Source organism: Sturnira hondurensis, unplaced genomic scaffold (assembly GCF_014824575.4).
Source record: "Sturnira hondurensis isolate 20B ecotype Veracruz unplaced genomic scaffold, ASM1482457v3 Scaffold0009719, whole genome shotgun sequence".
Taxonomy (NCBI): domain Eukaryota; kingdom Metazoa; phylum Chordata; class Mammalia; order Chiroptera; family Phyllostomidae; genus Sturnira; species Sturnira hondurensis.
In genome coordinates this window covers 3,070,147-3,091,185 of record NW_028082350.1, presented here as the reverse complement: position 1 = coordinate 3,091,185, position 21,039 = coordinate 3,070,147, and the positions used below count along the sequence as shown (strand labels likewise).

General features: G+C 40.4%; 1 pseudogene; it reads left to right on the top strand.

The window, feature by feature from the left end:
- The first annotated feature begins 14,765 nt into the window (after positions 1-14,765).
- On the top strand, positions 14,766-15,391 carry LOC118994691 (60S ribosomal protein L17-like; annotated as a pseudogene).
- The last annotated feature ends 5,648 nt before the right edge of the window (positions 15,392-21,039 follow it).

Sequence of the window (21,039 nt, the reverse complement as noted above, 5' to 3'; positions counted from 1 at the left end):
AGATGCTCGATATCACTAGCTATCAGAGAGATGCAAATTAAAACCGCAATGAGATACCACTTAACACCAGTCAGATTGGCTATCATAAACAAAGAAACAAACAACAAGTGCTGGAGAGGTTGTGGGGAAAAGGGGACTCTAGTTCACTGTTGGTGGGATTGCAGACTGGTACAACCACTATGGAAAACAGTATGGAATTTTCTAAGAAAACTAAAAATGAACGTACCTTTTGACCCAGCAATTCCACTCTTGGGAGTATATCCTAAGAACCCTGAAACACCAATCCAAAAGAACCTATGCACCCCGATGTTCATAGCAGCACAATTTACGATAGCCAAGAGTTGGAAGCAGCCTAGATGCCCATCGGTAAATGACTGGATCAAAAAACTATGGTACATTTACACAATGGAATTCTATGCTGCAGAAAGGAAGAAGGAACTACTACCCTTTGCAACATCATGGATGGAACTGGAAAGCATTATGCTGAGCGAAATAAGCCAGGCGGTGAAAGACAAATATCATATGATCTCACCATTAACAGGAATCTAAACAAACCAAACAAGCAAGCAAAATACAACCAATGACACTCAAATATGGAACAGGCTGTCAGGGCCCAGAGGGGAGAGGGGAGAGAATCATAGGGGAAAAGGGAATGGACTCACATGAACAAGTATAAAAGACACATGGACAATAACTAAGGGTGGGGGGTGGAAAAGGGAGGGAGGCGGAGAGCATGGGGCGGGGGGCGGGCAGGGTTGGGAATATAAGACAGAAACCTGTACTTGAACAAGAATTAAATAAAAATTATATATAAAAAAAAAAGTTGACCTCAAACCAGGGTTGGGGACTCCCCAGTAAGAAGCTATATCCCTTCAGGAAAGAGACCCTAGAAGGAATATGCCAAATAATTCAGAAGTTTGGGGAATATAGATTTATTCATCCCTGCTACTCCCCATAAAATATACCCATATTGTCCATTAAGAAGCCCCACTCAGAGCACGTAGAGAACAGGACACCCAGGGACCAGTGCTATAATGGTGACCATACAGAAACTCTTTTTTAAAAGGAGAGCTGAGATGAGATCCAAGGCTTCACAGGGACCAATATCTTGCATGTCTGTGTGTGAGGGTGGGGAACAGCAGCATTGCTAACCAAAACTCAGAGGCAGAGAATACACTGAAGGAACAGGAGGACCCAACCCACGTGGCTTATGAGAGGGCAGCAGCTCAGAATGGAGAACTCAGGCGGACCTCCTGCAAGAGAGCAGCAGGCTTGGGTCTTGAAGACAGGAACTGAATGTCTAAGATTTGCTGTAGTCAGCCATAGCCTTTCACAGGCAGGTGAACCCAAACCTCACCTGTGGGATTACAGGCTCCACAGATCAGTGAGGCCAAGCTCAGGAGTTTTCTGCTACATACATTTTCTCAGAGGAAAGAAGAAAAAGCACTGATATAGGGTCCTTTGCCAGTCACTACATGCAACACAGTTCCTTAGGCCCTGATCTACTAAACCCCGCAGAGCAGAGAAAATAGAGACAGGTGCCACAAGGTGCTATATTCTCTCCTGTGTAGCTGTTTAACATTCATTTCATATCCTTCAAGTTTGGTAATAATATGACACCAGGTTTTACAATATTTTTTATTTCAAATAAACTATATTATTTCATTTATTGTTCTTCCCTTCTCTTACTCCATAATACTTACTCCCTCCCTCTTTGTATTTTTGTTTTAAGCTCTATTTTCTCTCTTGCTATGACTTTCTATTCTGCACTATTACTATTGCTCTCCTCTCCAGACTCTCAAAACCATTTGTGATTGTCGTTAGTCATCTCACATTTCTTTTCCCATTCTTAAAATACCCCTACTTTCTCTCCACTTTTATCAATCTTTGCTCTTAGGTTGTGGATAAGGAGGTTGTTTTTACAACATCTTTAATCTTATTTCTAGGAAGTTACTATGTTTGTATTTCAAATCTCAAATTTCACCATTCCCCTCTACTATTCCATTTTGCCTTCCTCCTACCTTTCCTTGTTAGTTTTAAATGTTAATTTTTCCCTGTCTTAGCAGGGTTTTCATCCCATGTTCTTAGTATTTCTTCTCCCTCTGTCCTCTCAAAATAACTTCTCTTTCCTCCAGACATCTCTTAAGCTCTTTCTTCATTTTTCTCTTATTCCCATCCCACCTATATAAATCTTATCTGTTCGGTTGTTGATATTCCTGTGGGGGAGCTTTTCCTACAATTAGGTTCATATTATTTGATAATGTGTGTGTGTGTGTGTGTGTGTGTGTATGTGTGTGTGTGTGGTGCTTATCAGTTTTTTTCTCTCATTAGATATAAACATATATTTTTTATTAAAAATTTTATTTTAACCTACCTGCTTCCCCTTTCTTACTCCATTCCACTTCCCCTCCTCCCTTTGTTATTTATGTAACATTTCATTTTCTTTCCCTCTTTGCCTTTTCTCTATACCTTACTCTTATTATTGTCCTTCCCTCTACCCTCCCAAAATCTCTTTTCTTTCCGTAAGTCATCTCATATTCATTTTTCTTTTCTTATAATTTTAATCCCTTTACACATATATTAATATTGACTTATTTGCTATTGATAGTGTAACTGGGGGTGGGGTTATTTTGGGGGTATGGGTCTGTTTCCTGAGCAGTTTAGTTTTTGCTCTGGCAACACCTGTACAACAGTATACAAAATGTGGTGAGTAGAGTGACTCTCAGTCAATCATCCAGAGGAAAGAACACACCAAAGAATGACCCAACAACAACCAAAACCCAACTACAACCAGAGAGCCCACATAAATGACATAAAGGGCAGCCCAAGAGCATCAGGATCAAATGATCAAGGAGACTGCACCACTGAGTCGCACAGGTCTCCTACCATAGAAATTCACACTACAACGACAAGGAATCAAAGCAGGAAACAAACAAAAAGAGTCACCTAAAACAGGAAGACAAAGAAACAGCCTCCATCAAAAGGAAAGGAGAAAGCCCCAGAAAGACTGCTAAACAAAACTGAGGCAACCAAACTATCAGACATCAAGTTCAAAATAATGGTTTTGAGTATCTCAAGGACCTCAGCAAGGTCTTCAAAGAACTCTAGGAAAGCTTCAAGGAACTTACTGCAAACTACATCAACATGAAAAAAAGACATAGAAACTAGTAAAAGTGAGGAGTAAATGAAAAATACAATATCTGAAATGAAGAACACAGTAGAAGGAATTAAAACCAGGTTAGATGAAGCAGATGATTGAATTAGTGAGCTGGCAAACAAGGTAGAAAAAAATTCCCAGGCAGAGCAACAAAATGAAAAAGACTCAAAAAGAATAAAGAGGGGTAACAGAGCTGCAGGACAACATGAAAAATAAAAATATCCATATAATAAGGATACCTGAAGGAGAAGAGGAGCAAGGGATAGAAAACCTCTTTGAAAAAGTAATGATGGGGGGACAGTGACCAGAGGGGAGAGGGGAGGGAATTTCAAGGGAAAAAGGGGGAAGGATTTACAGGAACTAGTATAAAGGGAAAATGGACAACAACTAAGGGGGGTGGAAATGGGAGGGAGGTGGGGAGCACTGGGAGGGTGGACTGGGATGGGAATAAAAGACAGAAAACTGTACTTGAACAATAATTAAATTAAAACAATAATTTTTTTAAAAGTAATGATGGAAAACTTCCCTAACCTGATGAAGTAAAAAGTCATGCAAGTCCAGGAAACAAAAAGGGTCCAGTTAAGATGAACTCAAAGAGGGCCACTTCAAGACACATCATAATTAAAATGGAAAATTCAAAGATGAAGAGAGAGTGTTAAAGGCAGCATGGGAGGAACAAGAAATAACATACAAGGGAGACCCAATAATGCTAGCAGCTGGTTTCTTAACGAAACACTACAAGCCGCAGGGGAATGGTAAGAAATTTTACAAGTAATAAAAAACAAAGGCCTGCAACTAAGAGTACTCTACCAAGCGAGACTGCCATTTAAAATGGAAAGCTGGAGGAATTGAAGATGGTGGAGGAGTGAGTGGAATTTACACTAATCTCCTTCCAGGACCAATCTTGAATTACAACTAAATTGTGGAGAAATCATCCAGAACAAACAACTAAACAATAGCAAGAGGGAAGCCTTATAACCATGGGCACACAAAAGAAACAGACTGAGCACAATGTAACTGGTAGCAAGTGTGGTGGACACACTAGAGGGCTGGCTGGGCACCTGGAGGTGTCAGCTGAAGTGCCAGATGGATACTTAAGTGACCAGTTGGATCCCTCTGAGAAGTGTGGGGTCTAAATCCTAAGCTTGGATCCCCAGCCTAGAGCACCAAAGCCTATAAAGTATATAGATAATATCCAGCTGCAAAAAGTGGCAGGGTTTCTCTCTGCCAGAGATGGACCGCTTGAGCTGCAAAGGACCATTTAAAGGACCAACGCATAACTTTTCATATGTAGCCACTTACCCTGGGCTGCTACAAAGGAGCAGCAGGGGCAGAGTGGAGTACATTCACTTGAGGGGAAACTGGGGACAGAGGCTTTGGGGAGAGGACTGAGAGAGTAACCATCAGGACCCCAATGCTCCATCAACCCCCATGCACCAGCAGCCATCCTGCTCAGGCACACTACTCCCCTCTGAGCTGCAGCAGCCTTAGGGGAAACAATAGCCTCAACCCCAGAAGGGATTCTGCCCTGCCCTATAGTGGTTAAGCCTGACTGCTGGGTGCAGAGTGACTAGATTAACAACTGAAGGAGACAGCCACAGACAGTAAATCCCTGGAAGTCTCAAACAGGCTGCCTAAGGCCAGAAGGTCAGATGTCATCATCTGACATCATCAGAGATGGATCCAGAGAGAAAAAACAGTGGTAAATACTAGATGCTACCATGACGAAATCCACTGTGGTCTTATCATGATTTGCAATACTTTCCTGCATAGCTTTTTAGTATTCATTTCTTGTCCCTCAAGTTTGTACATATTAAGTCACAAGACTTTATATTATACCTTATTTTAATTCACATATTTTTCTCCTCCCTTCTCTTACCCCATATTACCTTCTTCTTTCTTATTATTTTTATTTTAAATTTTGTTTTTTCTCTTGTTACAACTTGCTTCTATTCAGCACTCTTGCTATTTCTCCCCCGTCCCGATTCTCAAAACCAATTTTCTTGTGAGTGGTCATCACACACTATTTTTCCTCCTCTTAAAACACCCACATTTTCTTTCCACTTTCAGCAATCTCTGCTCATTAGTTAGTTCTTGTTGTGTGTTTTTAATTTTACCTCTATATATTTAGTATTTTTGTATTTCAATTCTCAAATTTTACCATCCACTTCTACATTTTTGTCTCAAATTTTAATTTTTCCCTGTCTTAGCCTGATTTTTTCTTTTCTCTTTCATTCTCCTCTTTTTTCTTTTTCTTTTCATCTCAAATTTTAATTTTTTCCTGTCTTAGCCTTGATTTTGTTCCTTATTCTTAGTATTCACTGCTAGCATATGAAAATTCCTTTCCTCTAAACATTTCCTAAGCTTTTCTTTCTTCCTTTTTCCCCTTTTATTCCAATCCCACCTACATTAATTTTAGCTCATTTGTTATAGATAATGCTGTGCTGAATCTTTTTCTCCAATTTGGTTCCTATTTTTTAATTATTTATTTACTTTTTTCCCTTTTTCTCTCTCACTTTATTTTAAATTTTTTTCTTTCTTAAGTATTTTTTATTGATTATGCTATTACAGTTTTCCCAATTTCCCTCCTTTATTCCCCTCCACCCTGCCCCAACAACCCTCCCACATCCCCCTCCCCCTTAGTTCATGTCCATGGGTTGTACCTATAAGTTCTTTGAGTCCTCTGTTTCCTATACCATTTTTATCTCTCCCTATCTATTTTATACCTACCAATTATGCTTCTTATTCCATGTACCTTTCCCCCATTCCTCCCTTCCCCCTCCCCACTGAATTCCCTCTGTGTGATGTCCATTTCTCTGATTCTCTTCCTGTTCTACTTTTTGCTTAGTTTTTGTTTTTGTTGTTTTTCTTTTCTTTTTTTTCTTTTAGATTCATTTGTTGATAGTTGTGAGTTTGCTGTCATTTTACTGTTCATAGTTTTGATCTTCTTTTTCTTAGATAAGTTCCTTTAATGTTTCATATAATAATGGCTAGGTGATGATGAACTCCTTTAACTTGATCTTACCTGGCAAGCACTTTATCTGCCCTTCCATTCTAAATGAAAGCTTTGCTGGATAGATTAATCTTGGATGTAGATCCTTGCCTTTCATGACTTCAAATACTTTTCTCTAGCCCCTCTCACTTGCAAGGTTTGTTCTGATAAATCACCTGATAATGTAATGGGAACTCCTTTGTAGGTAACTGTCTCCTTTTCTCTTGCTACTTTTAGGATTTTCTCTTTGTCTTTAATCTTGGGTAACTTAATGATGATGTGCCCTGGTGTGTTCCTATTTGGGTCCAACTGCTTTGGGACTCTCTGGACTTCCTGGACTTCCTAGAAGTCTATTTCCTTCACCAGACTGGGGAAGTTTTCCTTCATTATTTGTTGAAATAAGTTTCAGTTTCTTGCAGTTGTTCTTCTCCTTCTGGCACCCCTATAATTCAGATACTAGAATGTTTCAGGTTGTCTCAGAATCCTCAGCCTCTCTTCATTTTTTTGAATTCTGTTTCTTCATTCTGATCCAGTTGGATATTTATTTCTTCCTTTTGTTCCAAACCATTGCTTTGAATCCTGGTTTCTTTCTTGTCACTGTTTGGTTCCCTGACTAATTTGCTTTAATTTCATTTCGGGTATCTTCCATTTGTTCTTTCATTTTTTGACCAAGCTCAATCAGTTCTGTGAGCATTTCAATTACCAGGACTTTAAATTTTCCATCAGCTAGGTTGGCAATCTCCTCATTGCTTAGTTCTGAGGTTTTGCTCTGTTCTTTCATTTGGGCCATATTTCTTTGTCTTGGTGCAGCTGATAAATTATAAGGGGGTGGGACCTTAGGTATTCACTGGAGCAGGGCAACCTTCTTTGCTGTGCTTCAGCTCTGCCTGTGGCGGAGGGGCCAAAGAGGGAACAGTGCAGCTCACCTGCTCATCTCTAGTGCACTTTTCAACAAATTCTTGTGTCAGACTGGGAGAAATTTCCACCCCAGTCTTAGCCCACAGTCAGCTCTGAGTCTCAGTTTTCTCCTTAAGTCAGCCCTTATTGCATGGCCACTGAGCTCAGCAACCAGCCATGCCCCTAGACCACATCACCACAGTTTTTCTGGGTCTGTCCACGCGGTCCACCACCTTACTGGTCTGATTGTTCTGGTTATTTTTTCTCCAGTCCCTTGGTTGTCAGAGTTCCTTGTAGTTTGATTTCCTTGTGTTTTATTGATTTTAGATTGGTTGTTATCCACCTTTTGGTTGTGCAAGGAAGAGAGGGGTTTCTACCTATGCCTCCATCTTGGCTGGAAATCATATTTTTTAAATTTCTGTTTAAACCTAATCCTATACACTTCCCTTCCCTTACTCCATTCTGTCTTCTTCATTCCCCTTTTTATTTATAATGTTATTTTTACTTTCTTCCTTTGCATTGCTTCAGTTTCCTACTTTTATTAGTGCTGCACCCTCTACCCTCTCAAAATCATTTTTCTTTCAGTGGGTCATCTCATATTCACTCTCTTTTCTTATAATAGTCTCAATCTTTTTATATCATTATTAATATTGGTTCACTTGCCATAGATAGTGGGATTGCAGGTGGGGGTTATTTTTCCCAGTATGGAATTGTTTCCTGGGCTTTGTAGTGTTGTACTGGCAACACATGCACAACAACACACAAGACAGGGTGGGTGGAGTGACCCTCAGTCAACCAGCTGGAGAGAAGGACCCACCAAACAATGATTCAACAAAAATCAAAACCCAATTATATCCAAATAGTCAACATAAATGGCATAAAGGGCATCTCAGGAACATCAAGTTCAAGAGGTTAAGGAGCCTGCACCACTGAATCACACAGGTGTCCTACCATAGAAAATAACACCACGAAGTCAGAGAGTCAAAACAGATCAAGAAGCCGAAGTAAACAATAAGAGTCTCACAAATAATAGGAAGACAAAGAACCCCCAATTGAAAGGAAAAGAGGAATCTCCAGGAAGATTGCTAAATGGAATAGAGGCAAGTAAACTTATCAGATACTGAGTTCAAAACATGATTATAAAGAAACTCAAAAAGCTCAGTGACAATTACCAAAAACTACAGGGAACCTACAAGGAACTTCCTGCAAAATACATCAGCATGAAAAGGGAAATAGAAACTATCAATAAGAGCCAGGAGGAAATGAAGAATAGTTTCTGAATTAGCACAGTAGAAGGAATCAAAAGCAGGCTAGATGAAGCAGAGCATCAAATCAGTGAGCAGGCAGACAAGGTGGAAAAAACTCCCAGAAAGAGCAAGAAAAGGAAAAAATACTCAAAAAGAACAAAGTGAGGTTAAGGGAACTGCAGCACAGCATGAAATGTAATAATACCTGTATAATAGGGATACTCAAAGGAGAAGAAGAGGAGCAAGGGATAGAAAACCTGTTTGAAAAATTAATGATGGAAAACTTCCCTAATTTGATGAGAGAAAAAGTCATACAAGTCCAGGAAGCTCAAAGAGTCCCAATCAAGAGGAACCCAAAGAGGCCCACTCCAAAATACATCATAACTAAAAGGCCAAAGTTCAAAAACAAACAGAATCTTAAAGGCAGCAAGGAAGAAACAAGAAATAACAAACACAGGAAGTCAATAAGGCCAACAGCTGACTTCTCAATGGAAACACTACAAGCCAGAAGGAAATGGCAAGAAATATTCCTAGTAATGAAAAGCAAAGGCCTGCAATCAAGACTGAGCTACCCAGCAAGGCTCTCATTTAAAATGGAAGGCAAAATAAGAAGTTTCCCAGGCAAAAGGAGGCTAAAAGAATACACCTCTACTAAACCAGCATTGCAAGATATGCTAAAGGGACTACTTTAAGATGAAGAAAAAGAGTGAGAGAAAGGGGGGAAATGGCAATGAATAAGTACCTTTCATGTAAATTGATTAAATGCTCCAATCAAAAGAGATAGAGTAGCTGAATAGATAAGAAAGTGCCCTGGCAGGCGTGGCTACATGAATTGGGTGCCAGCCTGTGAACCAGTGGGTCACTGGTCTGATTCCAAGTTGGGGCACATGCCTGGGTGGCCAGCTGGGTCCCCAGTGGAAGGCACATGGGAAGTAGCCACATATTGGTGCTTCTCTCCCTCTCTTTCTACCTTCCTTCCCCTCTCTCTAAGAATAAATAAATATGCTCTGGCTGGTGTAGCTCAGTGGATTGAGCGTGGGCCTACAAACCAGACAACTGCGGTTCAATTCCCAGTCAGGGCACATGCCTGGGTTGCAGGCCAGTTCCCAGCAGGAAATGCACAAGAGGCAACCATACGTTGATATTTCTCTTCCTCTCTCCTTCTCTACCCTCTCTAAAGGTAAATAATTAAAATCTTAAAAAGAGAATCTTGGAGGACTTCAAGAAAGATATAGACAACAATACAATTATAGTAGGGGATTTTAACAGCCCGATGTAAATAATCTTCCAAACAAAATATTAACAAAGATATTGTGGCATCAAACAATGAACTTTCATTCTTTTTTTAAAATTTAATTATTGTTCAAGTACAGTTTTCTGTCTTATATTCCAAGCCCTGCCCACCACCACCCCAGTGCTCCCCACCTCCCTCCCATTTCCACCCCTCACCTTAGTTATTGTCCATGTGTCGTTTATACTTGTTCCTGTGAATCCTTCCCCTTTTCCCCTGTGATTTTTCCACTCTCCCCTCTGGTCCCTGTCAGCCTGTTCTGTATTTCAGTGTCTTTGGTCGTATTTTGCTTGTTTGTTTGTTTTGTTGTTTAGATTCCTGTTAAAGGTGAGATCATATGGTATTTGTCTTTCACCACCTGGCTTATTTCACTCAGCATAATGCTTTCCAGTTCCATCCATGATGTTGCAAAGGGTAGTAGCTCCTTCTTTCTTTGTGCTGCATAGAATTCCATTGTGTAAATGTACCATAGTTTTTTGATCCAGTCATTTACCAATGGGCATATAGGTTGCTTCCAACTCTTGGTTGTTGTAAATTGTGCTGCTATGAACACTGGTGTGCATAGGTTCTTTTGGATTGGTGTTTCAGGGTTCTTAGGATATACTGCTAACACTGGAATTGCTGGGTCAAAAGGCATGTTCATTTTTAGTTTTCTTATAAAATTCCATACTGGTTGTACCAGTCTGCAATCCCACCAACAGTGAACTAGGGTCCCCTTTTCCCGACAACCTCTCCAACATTTGTTATTTGTTGCTTTGTTTATGATGGCTATTCTGACTGGTGTAAAGTGGTATCTCATTGTGGTTTTAATTTGCATCTCTCTGATAGCTAGTGATATTGAGCATCTTTTCATGTGTCTCTGGATCCTCTGTATGTCCTCCTTGGAGAAGTGTTTACTGATTCTTCCCCTAGAGCAAGGGACATAAAAGAAAGAATAAACAAGTGGGATCTCATCAAAATTAAAAGCTTCTTTCTGCATGGCTAAGGAAAACAGTATTAAGATAAAAAGAGAAGCAACTGTTTGGGAAAACATATTTGCCAATGATACCTCAGACAAAAGTTTAATCTCCAAAATAAACAAAGAACTTACACGACTCCACTCTAGGAAGACAAGCAACCCAATTAAAAAATGGGCAAAGGACTTAAACAATGAACTAGTTCAAATGTACTTAACTGATATAGATAGAACCTCTCATCTCAAAAAATGTAAAACACACATTTTTTCCAAGTGCACATGGAACATTTTCCAAGATAAACCATATAATATGATACAAAACAAGCCTCAACAATTCAAAAAAAATAAAATCATATCAAGCATTTCCTCAGACCAGAAGGACTTGAAACTAGAAACCAACCTTAAAGAAAAACCCCCCAAAATTCAAATTGATGGTGACTGAACAGCATGCTATTAAACAATGAATGACTTAACAATGCGATCAAGGAAGAAATAAAAAGGTTTCTGGAGACAAATAAAAGTGAATACACAACAGCCCAAAATTTAAGGGACACAGCAGAGGCAGTCCTGAGAGGGAAGTTTATAGTAATACACGCCTACCCATAAAAGACAGAAACATTTCAAACAAACAACCTAACCCTACATCTACTAAAACTGGAGGAACAGCGACAAAGTCCAGAGTGAGTAGAAGGAAGGAAATAATCAAAAGCAGAGCAGAATTAAATGACATAAAGATTAAAAGAATAATTCAAAGGATCAATAGATCCAGAAGCTGGTTCTTGGAAAAGAAAAACAAAACTGACAAGCCTTTAAACAGACTCATCAAGAAAAAAAGAGAGGGGATCCAAATAAATAAAATCAGAAGTGAAAGAGGAGAAATTACACCTGAGACCACAAAAATACAAAGGATTGTAACAAATTACTATGAACAAATATGTGCCAGGCAATTTGAAAACCTGGGTGAAATGGACAAACTTATAAAATGTATAATCTTCCAAAACTGAATAAAAAAGAATCAGAAAGCCTGAACAGACTGATAACAGCTAGTAAACTTGAAGGAGTAATAAAAAAACTACCAGCACACAACAGCCTTGGACTGGACAGTTTCACTGGAGAATTTCACAAAACATTAAGGTAGAGCAAATCCCTATCCTTCTCAAACTATTCCCAAAAATCCAAGAAAAAGAGAGACTCCCAAACTCTTTTTATGAGGCCAGCATCATCCTAATTTCAAAACCAGACAAAGACACAACAAATAAAGAAAACTACAGGCTAATATCTCTGATGAACATAGACACTATAATCCTCAAAAAAATGTTGGCAAACCACATCCAGCAATACCTTAAAATGATCATACATCATGATCAAGTGGGATTCATCCCAAGGATTCAAGGACGGCACGATATTCACAATAAACATAATACATCACATAAAGAAAAGGAAACACAAAAATCACATGATCCTATCAACTGCCACAGCAGTTCCACAGGAAAAAAAAAAGAGGCATCCATATTGGAAAGAAGGAAGTAAAACTGTCACTGTTTGCAGATGACATGATAATGTATATAGAAAACCCTATAGACTACACCAAAAATTGTGAAAAAGCACTTGATAAGGTACAACAACCATTTATGATAGCAGAGTGGGAGTAGAGGTAGCATACCTCAGTGTAATAAAGGCTATATGTGAGATACCTACAGCCAACATCATAATTAACAAGCAAAAACTAAAAACTATCCCACTAAGATGAGGAAGAAGACAAGGATGTCTGCCACTTCTATTCAACATAGTACTGGAAGTCCTAGCCACAGCAGTTCCACAGGAAAAAAAAAAAGAGGCATCCATATTGGAAAGAAGGAAGTAAAACTGTCATTGTTTGCAGATGACATGATAGTGTACATAGAAAACCCTATAGACTACACCAAAAATTACACAACCTAGTAAGTAAGTTGAGCAAAAGAGTGGGGTACAAAGTCAATATTCAGAAATCAAAGGCATCAACAAATGGTGTTGAGAGATCTGGACAGGTACATGCAAAAAAATGAAACTCAATCACCAACTTACACCACACATAAAAATAAACTCAAGTTAGATAAAAGACTTTTTAAAATATATTTTCTTGATTATACCATTACAGTTGTTCTATTCCTCCCTTCATTCCCCTCCACCCTTCACACCCCCTCCCCCACCCTTCCCCCCTTTAGTTTATGTCCACGTGTCTCAAGTTCTTTAGATTCTATATTTCCCCCACTATTCTTGCCCTCCCCCCTATCTATTTTTTACCTACCATCTATGCTACTTATTTTCTGTCTCTTCTCCCCCCTTCTCCTCCTCCCACTCCCCTGTTGCTAACCCTCCATGTGTTCTTCATTTCTATGGTTCCACTCCTGATCTAGCTGTCCTCTTGGTTTGCTTTCATTTTATGTGTGGTTGTTAGTAACTGTGAGTTTGCTGTCCTTTCACTGTTCATATTTTTTATCTTCTTTTTCTTAGATAAGTCCCTTTAGCATTTCATATAATAAGGGCTTGGTGATGATGAACTCCTTGAACTTGACCTTCTCTGAGAAGCACTTTATCTGTCCTTCCATTCTAAATGAAAGCTTTGCTGGGTAGAGCAGTCTTGGATGTAGGTCTTTGGATTTCATGACTTGGAATACTTCCTTCCAGCTCCTTCTTGCCTCTAAGGTCTCTTTTGAGAAATCAGCTGACAGTCTGATGGTAACTCCTTTGTAGGTGACTGTCCCCTTATCTCTTGCTGCTTCTGGGATTCTCCCCTTCATTTTAATCTTGGCTAATGTAATTATGATGTGCCTTGGTGTGTTCCTTCTTGGGTCCAACTTCTTTGGGGCTCTCTGAGCTTCTTAGATTTCCTGGAAGTCTATTTCCTTTGCCAGACTGGGGAAGTTCTCCTTTATTATTTGTTCAAATAAATTTTCACCTCGTGGCTGTTTCTTTTCCCTTTCTGGTACCCCTATAATCTGGATGTTGGAACATTTGAACATGTCCTGGAGGTTCCTAATCCTCTCCTCATTTTTTTGAATTCTTGTAACTTTACTTTTTCCTGTTTGGTCATTTCTTTCTTCCTTCTGGTCCACCCCCTTGATTTGAGTCTCATTTCCTTTCCATCACTATTGGTTTCCTGTGCATTTCCCTTCATTTCAATTAGTTTAGCCTTCATATGTTCCTCTAATTTGTGACTATAATCAACCAGTTCTGTGAGCATCCTGATCACCAGTGTCTTGAATTGCGCATCTGAGAGTTTCGCTATTTCCTGGTCACTTAGAGTTATCGGCTCTGGGGCTTTGAGTTGTTCTTGAGCCATATTTTGGATTGTTCGTGCCTGTTACGTATGAGGAGCAGAGCCCTAGGTGTTCACCAGGGCCGGGCAACCCAGTTGCTGGGTTGTGACGCTGTATGTGGAGGCGGGGCCAAAGGAAGGCAATGATGAGCACCCTTTGCTTCCTTCCACCGCCACCGTGGGCTGCGCAATTTGTCCCACTGTGCGTGAATGTGCGACCAAGGTCAGCCGCTGCTGGGTTTGCTGCTGGGGGCTGTGCGGTCCGTCTCACTTCTCGCTCCCGCAGTCCCAAGCCCTCACTGGGTCCATCAGCACTACCCTGGATGCCTGGGCACCTGGGGTCAGGGGATCCTTCCTGCCCGACCCTGCTCCGCTACTGACTCTGCCCCTCTTACCTGTCCAGTAGAATCGTTCGTTGTTGTTGGACTTCCGTATAGTTCAGTTTTCTGTTCTTTGGCTGCGTCTTTGTTCTCCAAACCTTTGTTGTATTCAAACTTGGTTGTGGGAGAAGGCACAGTGTTTCCACCTTCGCCTCCATCTTCGCGGAAGTCTGGATAAAAGACTTAAATATAAGTCTCAACACTACAGAATTCTTAGAGGAAAACATAGGCACAAATATGTCAACAATATTTTCACTGGTACATCCCTAGGGCAAGAGATGTAAAGGAGAGAATAAACAAATGGGACTATAGCAAATTAAAAACCTTCTGCACACCTAAAGAAAACACCAATGAATGAAAAGGGAACCAACCGTAGAGGAAAACATAATTGCCAATGATACCACAGACAAGGGTTTGATCCCCCAAAATATAAAGAACTCACATGACTCTACTCCAGGAAGACAGACAATACAATTAAAAAATGGGCAAAGGACCTGAACAGACACTTCTCCAAGGAGGACATCCAGAGGGCCCCATCCAGACGTATGAAAGGATCCTCAGCTCTTCCTGAAAGTGACCAGAGGTGACTTCTGAAGATGGTTCGCTATTCACTTGACCTGGAGAACCCCACAAAATCGTGCAAATCAAGAGGTTCAAATCTTCGTGTTCATTTTAAGAACACTCAAGAAACTGCCCAGGCCATCAAGGGTATGCATATTCAAAAAGCCACCAAGTGTCTGAAAGATGTCACTTTAAAGAAGCAGTGTGTCCCATTCCATCAATATAATGGTGAAGTGGGTAGGTGTAACCAGGCCAAACAGTGGGCTGGACACAGGATCAGTGGCCTAAAAAGAATGCTGAGTTTTTGCTGCACATGCTTAAGAACACAGAGAGTAACACCGAACTTAAGGGTGTAGATGTGGATTCTCTGGTCATTGAGCACATCCAAGTGAACAAAGCTCCCAAGATGCAGCGCAGAACCTACAGAGTTCCTGGGAGGATCAACCCGTACATAAGCTCTCCCTGCCACACTGAGATAATCCTCACTGAGAAAGAGCAGACTGCTCCCAAAGCAGAGGAGGAAGTTGTGCAGAAGAAAAAGATGTCCCAGAAGAAACTGAAGAAACAAAATCTTAAGGCCCAGGAGCAAATTCAGCATAAAATAAATACCTAATAAAAGTAAAAAAAAAAATTAAATCCTCAGCATCACTAGCCATCAGAAAGATGCAAATTAAAACCAGAATGAGATACTACTTCACACCAGTCAGAATGGCCATCATAAGACATCAACAAACAAGAAGTGCTGGCAAGTTTATGGAGATAAGGGAACCCTGGTGCAATGTTGGTAGGAATGCAGACTGGTGCAGCCACTGTGGAAAACAATATTAAATTTCCTCAAAAAACTAAAAATGGAACTGAGTTATGATCCAATGATTCCCACTGATGGAATCACTGTACCTTAAGAATCCTGAAACACCAATTCAAAAGAATCTGTCCACCCCAATGTTCATAGCAGCATTATTTACAATAGCCAAGTGCTTGTAACAACCTAAGTGTCCATCAGTAAATGAGTGGATAAAAAAAAAGTGTGGTACTTTTACACAATGTAATACTACATACCTGAAAGAAAGAACTCCTACCCTTTGCAACAACATGAATGGAACTGGAGAGCTTTATGTAAATGAAATAAGCCAGGCAGCAAAAGACAAATACCATATGATCTCACCTTTAAGTGGGGCCTAATGAATAAAACAAAGAATAGAACCAGAAATGGAAATAAAGAACAAACTGAGAGCAACCAGAGGGGAGCCACAGGGGTTAATAGGGGAAAGAATGGGAAGGGGCAAGTCAAGGAACTTGTATAAAGGACCCATGGTCATGGACAACAGGGTAGGGATTAACTGAGAGCAGGGTTGGGTGAGTCATGGGAGAGCAACAGGGGAAAAATTGGGACAACTATAATTGAACAACAATAAAACAAAGGGTTAGATTACTCATCACCCCAATAAATTTAACAAAATTAAAAAATGGTTAGAAAAAAAATTTAAAGAAAGAGAAAGAAACCCCACTCAAATGAGTATAATTTTACAAGACTTAAGAGCCATAAATTACATGGAACAGAACATTCACCCCACTGTCCCAAATCCTTATACTTTGGTGAACAGTATATCTGCATATTCAGTATTGGACTTAAAAGATGCCAACTTTTGCATTCCAGTTTAGGGAGAATCTCAACCTTTGTTTGCTTTCAAATGGCAGGGCCCAGAATCTCAGGTCGAAGTTCAGCACTGCTGAACAGTCTTACTAAAAGGGTTCAAGAACTCCTCCATGATTTATTGAGATAACCTGAGCCAGGACTTTGAGGTTCTAAAACTAGAAGGAGGAACTCATTTATAGAATGTATATGATCTCTTATTTACCAGAATATTATTTCAGCAATATTTAACTAATACTATAGCTACCTCAAATCATTTGGCATTTTGTAGCTGTAAAGTATCAGCACAGAAGACACAGATTTGCCAACAAACATTAAGATTTCTTGGGTTCCTGCTTGAGCCTGGCAAAAGGACATTTATTTGAAACAGAAAAGAAACCTAATCAACAACAACAACAAAAAAAAACAAGCAAAATATAACCAGAGACATTGAAATTAAGAACAACCTGACAGTAATCAGAGGGGAGGTGAGAGGGGATAATGAGGGTAAAGGGGGAAGGAAGGGTTTTCAGGAACAACTATAAAGGATACATGGACAAAACCAGGATGGGGGGTCGAAGCAGGGCGGGGGAGGTGGGGATGGCTGGGGTGGGGGGAGTTGTGGGGGGTAAATACAACTGTAATTGAACAAAAAGAAAATAATGTAAATAAATAAATAAGAAAAGAAACCTAATTCAAATGAGAATCCCCAATACCAGGATTCTCAAATGAGAGTTCCCGACACAATTAACAGGATTTCTAGGAATGGCAGGCTACTGCTGCATTTGGATTCCAAACTTTGGGCTCATTGCTAAACCACTGTATGAAGCTCTGAAAGGACCAGAATGTAGTCTTTTAGAATGGATAAAGAGTGCACTCAGGCTTTTGCATCCCTGAAGTCACGCCTGGCTTCTGCACCAGACTTGGGGCTTCCAAACCTACTGAAGCATTACATGAACAATTACATGTTCATGAAAGCCAGAGCATTGCCCTAGGAGTCCTCACCCAAATGCTTAGTGACATTCCACAACCTATTGCATACTTGTCAAAGAAATTATCAATAGATCACCCTGTCCAGGGGTGGCCAGATTGTTTGAGAGCTGAGGCAGCCACCTGCAAGCTTTTACAGGAAGCTGAAAGTTTCCTTGGAACAGCCTATCACCATTTATGTTCCCACCAATTGTTGAACCTGATGGAGCAAAAACGAAACTTGCTGGAAGAATGGGCAGGTACCAGGCAATTCTTCTCAACAATCCCAACATCTCCCTCCAAACTCTAAGTTAAATTCTGTTTTCTCTCTCCTGGAACCTGACTCAGCCATGCTAATGCACGAGTGTGCTGAAATAATTGATGGAATTTATTCTAGCAGAATTGATTTACAGTACCATCCTCTAGAGGAGGAAGACTGATTATATGCAGATAGAAGCAGTTATGTGGGCAAAAGAAACAGAAACTGCTGGATATGCAGTTGTGACTCCTGAAAGAATAGTAGAGGCCAAGGACTTAGTGCTGGGAATCTCTGCTCAGAAAGCTAAAATGGTTGCGCTGACAAAAGCACTAGAATTGTCACCTGAAAAGAGAGTGAATGTATATACCAATTTGAGGTATTTTTTCCTAATTTTGCATCCACATGGTTCTATCTGGAAGGAAGGAGGACTATTGACCTCCAATGAGAAAGAAATTAAGCATGCAGCAGAAATTTTAAGATTATTAGAAGCTCTCTATGTACCTTTACAAGTGACAGTTATGTACTGAGCATCAAAAAGAAGTCACTGAAATGGTTAAAGGAAACAATCTAGCTGATAGAGCAGCAGAAGAGGCTGCTAAAGGAAGATTTATGCCTTTGGTACCTGTTCTAGATGTGTCACAATCCAATCTTGAATATTCAACTGCAGACTTAGAGAAAATTAGGCTGAGGTTTTGATGAAGAATGTCCCTAAAGCAGATGGAGAAAGAATAAGAAAGGAGTTATACTCCTTCCTGAACATTTAATAGAGCCAGTCATGAAGCATTTGCATGAGACCACTCACTATGGAAAGGATTCATTAACCACCTATATTAAACTGTGGCTCACAGTTCATGGACTTTTAAAGCCATATGAAAAGTAATATGAAAGCCATATGAAAAGTGTTGTGTGCCATAAGAACAAACCCAAGACAGATCTCCATCACAAGAAATAAGGAAAATAATACCAAGGACAATGCCCACTTGAGGACTGGCAAATAGACTTTACCAGATGCTGAGGGTCTGAGGTGGAAATATTTTAGTCTTTGTTGATACCTTTTCAGGATGGGTAGAAGAAGCCTATTCTACTAGAACTGAGAAATCCTCAGAGGTAATGAAAGATCTACTGAAGGAATAATTCCTCACTTTGGCCTAACTGCCAGCATCCATAATGATAATGGACCTGCTTTTGCTTCACAAATTACACAAAAGGTTAGTAAATTTTTAAGAATCAAATGGAGATGCCACATAGCATAGAGACCTCAGACTTCTAGGAAGGTAGAAAATATGAACCATATCTTGAAGAAAAATATAGGCAAATTGTGTCAAGGAACTCATCTCCATTGGGATCAAATTTTACCTATTAACCTGCTCAGAATAAGGGTGGCACCTTGAAGTGAGATTCAACTGAGTCCTTATTAAATTGGGTATGAGTTACCATTTCAGACTATGATTGGGGTGGGAGATAGGTATGCAGATCAGGAAGTGAAAGTAAAGAACTATGTACAGGTTCTGGCCAAGATGGAGACGTAGGCAGAAATCCTTCACTTACTCACACAACCAAAGAAGGATAACAAGCAATTTAAATACAAAGAACAACCAGAACTGCCAGAAAAACATTTACATGGAACTCCAACAACCAGGAAGTGAAAGAAACATTCATCCAGAAGGTAGGAGGGACAGAGTCAGGCAGCCTGGCAGAGAGGACATGCAGCAAGGTGGTGGATAGAGGACCAGGCAGGCAAGGCAGCAGCTAGAAGACTGGGGGAGGGCAAGGCAGCAGCTGGCACACCGGAGAGGAGTCCCACATTTGTGCACAGACAAGCCCAGTGGAACAACAGCAGAGTGAGACAGACTGTGGAACCCATGGCTTCAGCGCAGGAAACCAAAGACTCAAAACCCCAGGCTGTAAAAGAAAATTGTGGGGGTTGTGGTTGCAGGAGAAACTCCCAGTCTCACAGGAGAGTTCACTGGAGAGACCCACAGGAAACAGACACAAACCCACTTGTAGGTGACCATTCTGCATGGTGTGGGCCCAGCTCTCAGTGGAAGCAAAGTCCGATGCACAGGACCCACACCAATGGATAGGTTCTCCAATGGGGAATCAGGACTGCATTGTACCTAGACTGCTATGAGACTTGCTTTTGCTAAAATTCCCTCACCCTGAATTGAGGCAGAAAACATTTACTGCAAAGTAGCTCCTTAAAATTCATGCTAAACCTTCCAAGGATGAGTGTAACTTGTTCAACCACTTTTCCCTTTTCGTTTGCAAATATCCCCTTCCTATGATGTGATTAGTGGCATTGGCCCCTTTGTTTTCTGTAAAAGATAACCACATAAAGTGAGTCTGTGCATAGTAAATGAGGACTATCATGTAATGTGGGGGGGGGGGGAATAAAGGCCTGCCGTGACGGAGGTCATGGCTTTTTGCTCCCCTTGAGGAAAAAAGCCTTCTCTCTTTTTTTCTCCACAGGACTCGTTAGTCCATGTGAATGTCTTGTATACCATCCACAATGTGGAAGATCCCATGAGCCAGGGTCTGCATCACCCACTCACCTGTGAATCAGCACCTGAAAGGGCACAATCTGTTTGTGGGAAGCAAGAGAAGTGATGCAAAGTGGGACAACAGTGGAGCAAGAAGCATTGTACTTTCTCTGACCCCATCCCATTGACAGCACCACAATGCAGCAAAGATGGTTGCCCCACCCTGGTGAATACCTAAGGCTCCATCCCTTACCATGTAACAGGTGCCCTGAGACAAATATGGCCCAAGTGAAAGAACAAATCAAAATTCCAGAAAAAGAAATAAGCAATAAGGATATAGACAACCTGTCTGATGCAGAGAGTTCAAAACACTAGTAATCAGGATGCTCACAGACTTGATTGAGCTCTGCCACAAAATGAAGACTAAACAAAGTGAAATAAGGCAAAATATACAGAGAACTAACAGTGAATGGAAGGAAACCAGGACTCAAATCAATGATTTGGAACAAAAGGAAGCAATAAGCATCCAACCAGAACAGAATGAAGACACAAGAATGCAAAAAAATGAGGAGAGTCTTGGGAACCTCCAGGACATCTTTAAACATTCCAACACCTGAATTGTAGGGGTACCAGAAGGGGAAGAGGAACAGCAACAAGTGGAAAACTTATTTGAACAAATAATACAAAACTTCCCCAGTCTGGCAAAGGAAACAGACTTCCAGGAAGTCAAGGAAGCCCAAAGAGTCCCAAAGATATCGAATCCAAGGAGGAACATGCCAAGACACATCATAATTAAATTACTCTCTTTATCAAGATTATCAAGATTAAAGATTTAGAGAGAATTTATCAAGATTAAAGATAAAGAGAGAATCTTAAAAGCAGCAAAAGGAAAGGGGAGTGTTATCTACAAAGGAGTGCCC